At 39.0% G+C, this 6000-nt stretch overlaps 1 long non-coding RNA gene across 1 annotated transcript in view; it reads left to right on the forward strand.

Moving 5' to 3' along the window:
- LOC125302880 overlaps nt 1-5590 on the forward strand; it is an 88632-nt gene extending 83042 nt beyond the window's left edge. Inside the window, exon 3 of the long non-coding RNA XR_007194980.1 lies at nt 5515-5590. This is a non-coding gene — a long non-coding RNA (uncharacterized LOC125302880). The remainder of the gene's footprint in view (nt 1-5514) is intronic.
- Nucleotides 5591-6000: the final 410 nt, after the last annotated feature.

The raw sequence follows: 6000 nt of genomic DNA on the forward strand, positions 1-6000 counted from the left end.
GAGTGTCAAAATCCGAAAGTGTCAAATCCGTTTAAATCTAAATGAGTGTCAAACTGTTTAAATCTAAATGAGTGTCAAACCGTTTAAATCTAAAATGAGTGTCAAATCCGCTTAAATCTAAATGAGTGTCAAATCCGCTTAAATCTAAATGAGTGTCAAAATCCGAGTGTCAAATCCGCTTAAATCTAAATGAGTGTCAAATCCGAGTGTCAAATCCGTTTAAATCTAAATGAGTGTCAAATCCGAGTGTCAAATCCGCTTAAATCTAAAATGAGTGTCAAACTGAAAGTGTCAAATCCGCTTAAATCTAAATGAGTGTCAAATCCGCTTAAATCTAAATGAGTGTCAAATCCGTTTAAATCTAAAATGAGTGTCAAAAATCGGAAAGTGTCAAATCCGCTTAAAATCTAAATGAGTGTCAAATCCGAAAGTGTCAAATCCTTAAATCTAAATGAGTGTCAAATCCGTTTAAATCTAAATGAGTGTCAAATCGTTTAAATCTAAAATGAGTGTCAAATCCGTTTAAATCTAAATGAGTGTCAAATCCGCTTTGGGGAAATCTAAATGAGTGTCAAATCCGTTTGGGGAAATCTAAATGAGTGTCAAATCCGTTTAAATCTAAAATGAGTGTCAAATCCGTTTAAATCTAAATGAGTGTCAAATCGCTTAAATCTAAATGAGTGTCAAATCCGCTTTGGGGAAATCTAAATGAGTGTCAAATCCGTTTGGGGAAATCTAAATGAGTGTCAAATCCGTTTAAATCTAAATGAGTGTCAAATCCGTTTAAATCTAAATGAGTGTCAAATCCGTTTAAATCTAAATGAGTGTCAAATCCGTTTGGGGAAATCTAAATGAGTGTCAAATCCGTTTGGGGAAATCTAAATGAGTGTCAAATCCGTTTAAATCTAAATGAGTGTCAAATCCGTTTAAATCTAAATGAGTGTCAAATCCGTTTAAATCTAAATGAGTGTCAAATCCGTTTAAATCTAAATGAGTGTCAAATCCGTTTGGGGAAATCTAAATGAGTGTCAAATCCGTTTAAATCTAAATGAGTGTCAAACTGTTTAAATCTAAATGAGTGTCAAATCCGCTTTAAATCTAAATGAGTGTCAAATCCGTTTTGGGGAAATCTAAATGAGTGTCAAATCCTTGGGGAAATCTAAATGAGTGTCAAATCCGTTTAAATCTAAATGAGTGTCAAATCCGTTTAAATCTAAATGAGTGTCAAATCCGTTTAAATCTAAATGAGTGTCAAATCCGTTTAAATCTAAATGAGTGTCAAATCCGTTTGGGGAAATCTAAATGAGTGTCAAATCCGTTTGGGGAAATCTAAATGAGTGTCAAATCCGTTTAAATCTAAATGAGTGTCAAATCCGTTTAAATCTAAATGAGTGTCAAATCCGTTTAAATCTAAATGAGTGTCAAACTGTTAAATCTAAAATGAGTGTCAAATCCGTTTGGGGGAAATCTAAATGAGTGTCAAATCCGCTTTGGGGAAATCTAAATGAGTGTCAAATCCGCTTTAAATCTAAATGAGTGTCAAATCCGTTTAAATCTAAATGAGTGTCAAATCCGTTTTAAATCTAAAATGAGTGTCAAAATCCGTTTAAATCTAAATGAGTGTCAAATCCGTTTAAATCTAAATGAGTGTCAAATCCGTTTGGGGAAATCTAAATGAGTGTCAAATCCGTTTGGGGAAATCTAAATGAGTGTCAAATCCGTTTAAATCTAAATGAGTGTCAAATCCGTTTAAATCTAAATGAGTGTCAAATCCGTTTGGGGAAATCTAAATGAGTGTCAAATCCGTTTAAATCTAAATGAGTGTCAAATCCGTTTAAATCTAAATGAGTGTCAAATCCGTTTAAATCTAAATGAGTGTCAAATCCGCTTAAATCTAAAATGAGTGTCAAATCGCTTAAATCTAAATGAGTGTCAAATCCGTTTGGGGAAATCTAAATGAGTGTCAAATCCGTTTGGGGAAATCTAAATGAGTGTCAAATCCGTTTGGGGAAATCTAAATGAGTGTCAAATCCGTTTAAATCTAAATGAGTGTCAAACTGGTTTAAATCTAAATGAGTGTCAAATCCGTTTAAATCTAAATGAGTGTCAAATCCGTTAAATCTAAATGAGGTCAAACTGGCTTTGGGGAAATCTAAATGAGTGTCAAATCCGCTTAAATCTAAATGAGTGTCAAATCCGGCTTAAATCTAAATGAGTGTCAAATCCGCTTTGGGGAAATCTAAATGAGTGTCAAATCCGTTTAAATCTAAATGAGTGTCAAATCCTTTTGGGAAATCTAAATGAGTGTCAAATCCGCTTGGGGAAATCTAAATGAGTGTCAAACTCCGCTTAAATCTAAAATGAGTGTCAAATCCGCTTAAATCTAAATGAGTGTCAAATCCGTTTAAATCTAAAATGAGTGTCAAAATAAATCTAAATGAGTGTCAAATCCATTGGGGAAATCTAAATGAGTGTCAAATCCGCTTGGGGAAATCTAAATGAGTGTCAAATCCGCTTAAATCTAAATGAGTGTCAAATCCGGCTAAATCTAAATGAGTGTCAAACTCGTTTGGGGAAATCTAAATGAGTGTCAAACCGTTTAAATCTAAATGAGTGTCAAATCCGTTTAAATCTAAATGAGTGTCAAATCCGCTTAAATCTAAAATGAGTGTCAAATCCTAAATGAGTGTCAAATCCGCTTAAATCTAAATGAGTGTCAAAATCCTTTGGGGAAATCTAAATGAGTGTCAAACGCTTAAATCTAAAATGAGTGTCAAATCCGTTTGGGGAAATCTAAATGAGTGTCAAATCCGTTTGGGGAAATCTAAATGAGTGTCAAATCCGTTTGGGGAAATCTAAATGAGTGTCAAATCCGTTTAAATCTAAATGAATCTTTCAAGTGATGTGTGCCACATCACAAGCAATGACGCAGAAAAAAATCAAATGCTGTCTGAACAGTTAGATCAGAAGAATGCACCAGTGTTAAAACATGCTAGGGTTTTTTTTCCTGGCAAGTGAGCTTTGGAGCCACTTCCTTTAAACAGTCTGTGGTTTCTCTTCCCATCAAAAGAACTTTTCAAATAATTTATTATTTTATTGAAAGAATGGAGCTTTGTCTCTTATTCTGTTCCCAAACAGCATACACAACTGACAAAAGTCACCACCTCTCCACAATCCTAGTCACACACCCACCGTCACTTAGCTGCATTCACAGACCATAAAACATAGCCCACAACCACTAACACAACAATGGCAAAGAGAATTAACAACGTGAAAGCAAGACATTGGTCTGTAATTTATTTGTTTTGAGGGAGATTTCATAGTTAAGAGGCTGTGATGTCTAGCATTTCCCTACCAAGGAGTGTACAGGCAAGAGTAAAACATTTGAGACTCATTTGAGTTGCCAACTGGAGAAATGAAGTTTAAACAGTTCAAAGTCACATACCTCCCATTTCTTCACACAGTGTATGCAGACGCCAAAAAACAATTGAATTAATCTCTGGCAGGGGGAGCTGCAGAAAGAGGCTAAACATAGTTATGTGGACAGGAGATGGGGAGAAGGAGACTGAAATCGAAGAACTGGAGAAAGAGAGGGAGGAGGGAGAAGGAAAGAGAAAGAGAGAAGGAGAGAGTTGGAGGGAGAACAAACAAGAGCATGGGCACTGATCAACCTGACTACATTCAGAAAATGCATCTCCATAGAAACCAGCGGCACCACATACACGTGCCTTAAAGGAAAGGTTTTGTGGCTCACAGTGGTTTCTCTCTCTCAGTCACAGGCACATGACGTTAAGGTATGTGGGAGACAATGACACACTGTGTGCATCTGCCCACTCTCATACTGTAGCATCAGCAAGTTGTATATCCCTGTCTGCAATGATAGATTGTGCCACGGTGGGGAAGAGGTGTTTTCCACCTTTGGCACTCTTTTAAAGTTATATGGAGGAAAAGGGTTCTGACTGGTTCCACTGAAGAACTCTTAAATGTTACTCAAAGCCTCCCTAAAGATCTTTTCAGGCTTGCCACGAAGATAATCTTCATCAAGCCATCCATCAGAGTGATCTGAGTAGGGCCTCTTTTTAGGATCACATCAACAGCGAGGTTTGAACTGGTTGAGGGTTGTGTTGGTGACTCTACAGAGTCCTAAATCATACTCTGCGTTGCCACTTCAGTCGGAACAGTTAGACGTGTCTGCTGTCACACCACTCAGTCACTATAGCACACACCACATCATGAAACTATTAACCATTAACCTCTGTTCTTTCTCTTGATATGTCAATTCACATACCACAATATCGATTCAAAGGCAGTCGATTATAGGTATTTCCAGTGAGTTGTCAGTAAGGCGCTACAGAACATTGTGGTCATTTGGTCTTGAATGAGTTAGTTAGTTAGTTTATTTGTCCTTACATAGGAAATTTGTTTTCACATACCATACAAGCCTCACAGACATGAAATACATAGATACACACAGTTACGGTTCTTCACCCACCACCCTGTTACCACATACCCCACCCACATAGATGTTAACAGCACATATACAGCACATATATCACAACAGCACATATACAGCACATATACATCACATTACACCGATACAACAGGAAAACCATCACGAGTTGGCATTACAGAGGAATGAGGGCGGCACAGTGATCCATCACCGCTGTGTGTTGTTCAGTGCTGCTACTGCAGAGGGCACAAAGCTTTTCCCAAAGCGTACTCGCTTGAATGAGGCCCAGAGAATGTCCATTCCTGACTTAAATAACAATGAAATGTCCATCAACTTTACAGTCATGGCCATTTACTAAAAAAAATATTCACTGCTTCCTTAGCCAATACCTCTTTTGCAACCAAAATAACTTGTAAGGTATAAATAGGTTGTGAACTAATAGTGCATTCTTTGGCAGTGACCAGCTGATAGATCAGCGTTTACCCAACGTTGTCCAAATGTTGCTGCTCTCCCTTGGCTGTTTGGACAGAGGCCAGTAGGAGGCAGGTTTCCCAGAATAGACCCCAGAATAGACCCTGTTCCTTTGTGGCGAAAAGGATAATTGCTCATCTGTGTTCGCCCAAGATACCCCCGCCCCCCCCATCCATCCAACCCCCCTCCACCCCCCCATCCAAATCGCAATATAAACTCCACCCCCCCATATAAACTTTTGCTGCATTCCTGGGCCAAGAGTTATGTTGACTTCTCGTGCTCAGGCTGGTGATACAAGCTGCTTTCACAAGTGTGTGTGTGTGGGGGGAGGTGTGTGGGGTGTGGGGTAAGCTGGATGTGACTGATAGCCTGCCATTGAGGATGGGGGCGGGTGGTGGGGGTCATCTCACCCATGTTTGAACACAGTGGTGTGAGTCAGTGCTTAGTTATGAGGGAGTATTTTGGCCCAAATGAATGAGAGCTTTTTTATGTGGGTCAGTGGGCTCTGTTCAGACTCTCCCTCTCTTTCTCCCCCACTCCCTCTCTATCTCCCTCACTCCCTCTCTATCTCCCTCCCTCTCTCTCTATCTCAGCTCAGCACAGAGCTCCAGGAAATGACCAATTCTCACAGCTCAATGGGAGGGCGTGTGGGTAAGTAAGCCAAACAAGCATGGTGCCTCCAAGGAAAATCCATTTGTGTTCAATGACGTTGAGGGCGGGCCACTTGAAGGACACTAATTACATGCGAAACCAATACATTAAATTTTATATTTTCTTTTTTATGCATTTGGAGATGCATAATGAATTTGTTGAATTAGCTTAATTGGCTTAATGTATCATGTCAAGTGCACACACATTTCACTTCCTGTTCGTGACAGCCAGTGGAGATGCTCCAAATATAAACTACATCCCTGCTGAAAAAAACAGCCTGCCCAGCTAAAGGTGGTTTGCTGGTTGACCAGCTTGTTGACCAGCTTGTTTGACCTCCCTATGATGGTTGACCAGCTAGACCAGCAAATCTCTTGCGAAAACATACTTCAGCTGGTTTACCCACCTAACAATGGTAATTCAGCTGGTTT

Source organism: Alosa alosa, chromosome 11, assembly GCF_017589495.1.
Source record: "Alosa alosa isolate M-15738 ecotype Scorff River chromosome 11, AALO_Geno_1.1, whole genome shotgun sequence".
Classification (NCBI taxonomy): Eukaryota; Metazoa; Chordata; class Actinopteri; order Clupeiformes; family Clupeidae; genus Alosa; species Alosa alosa.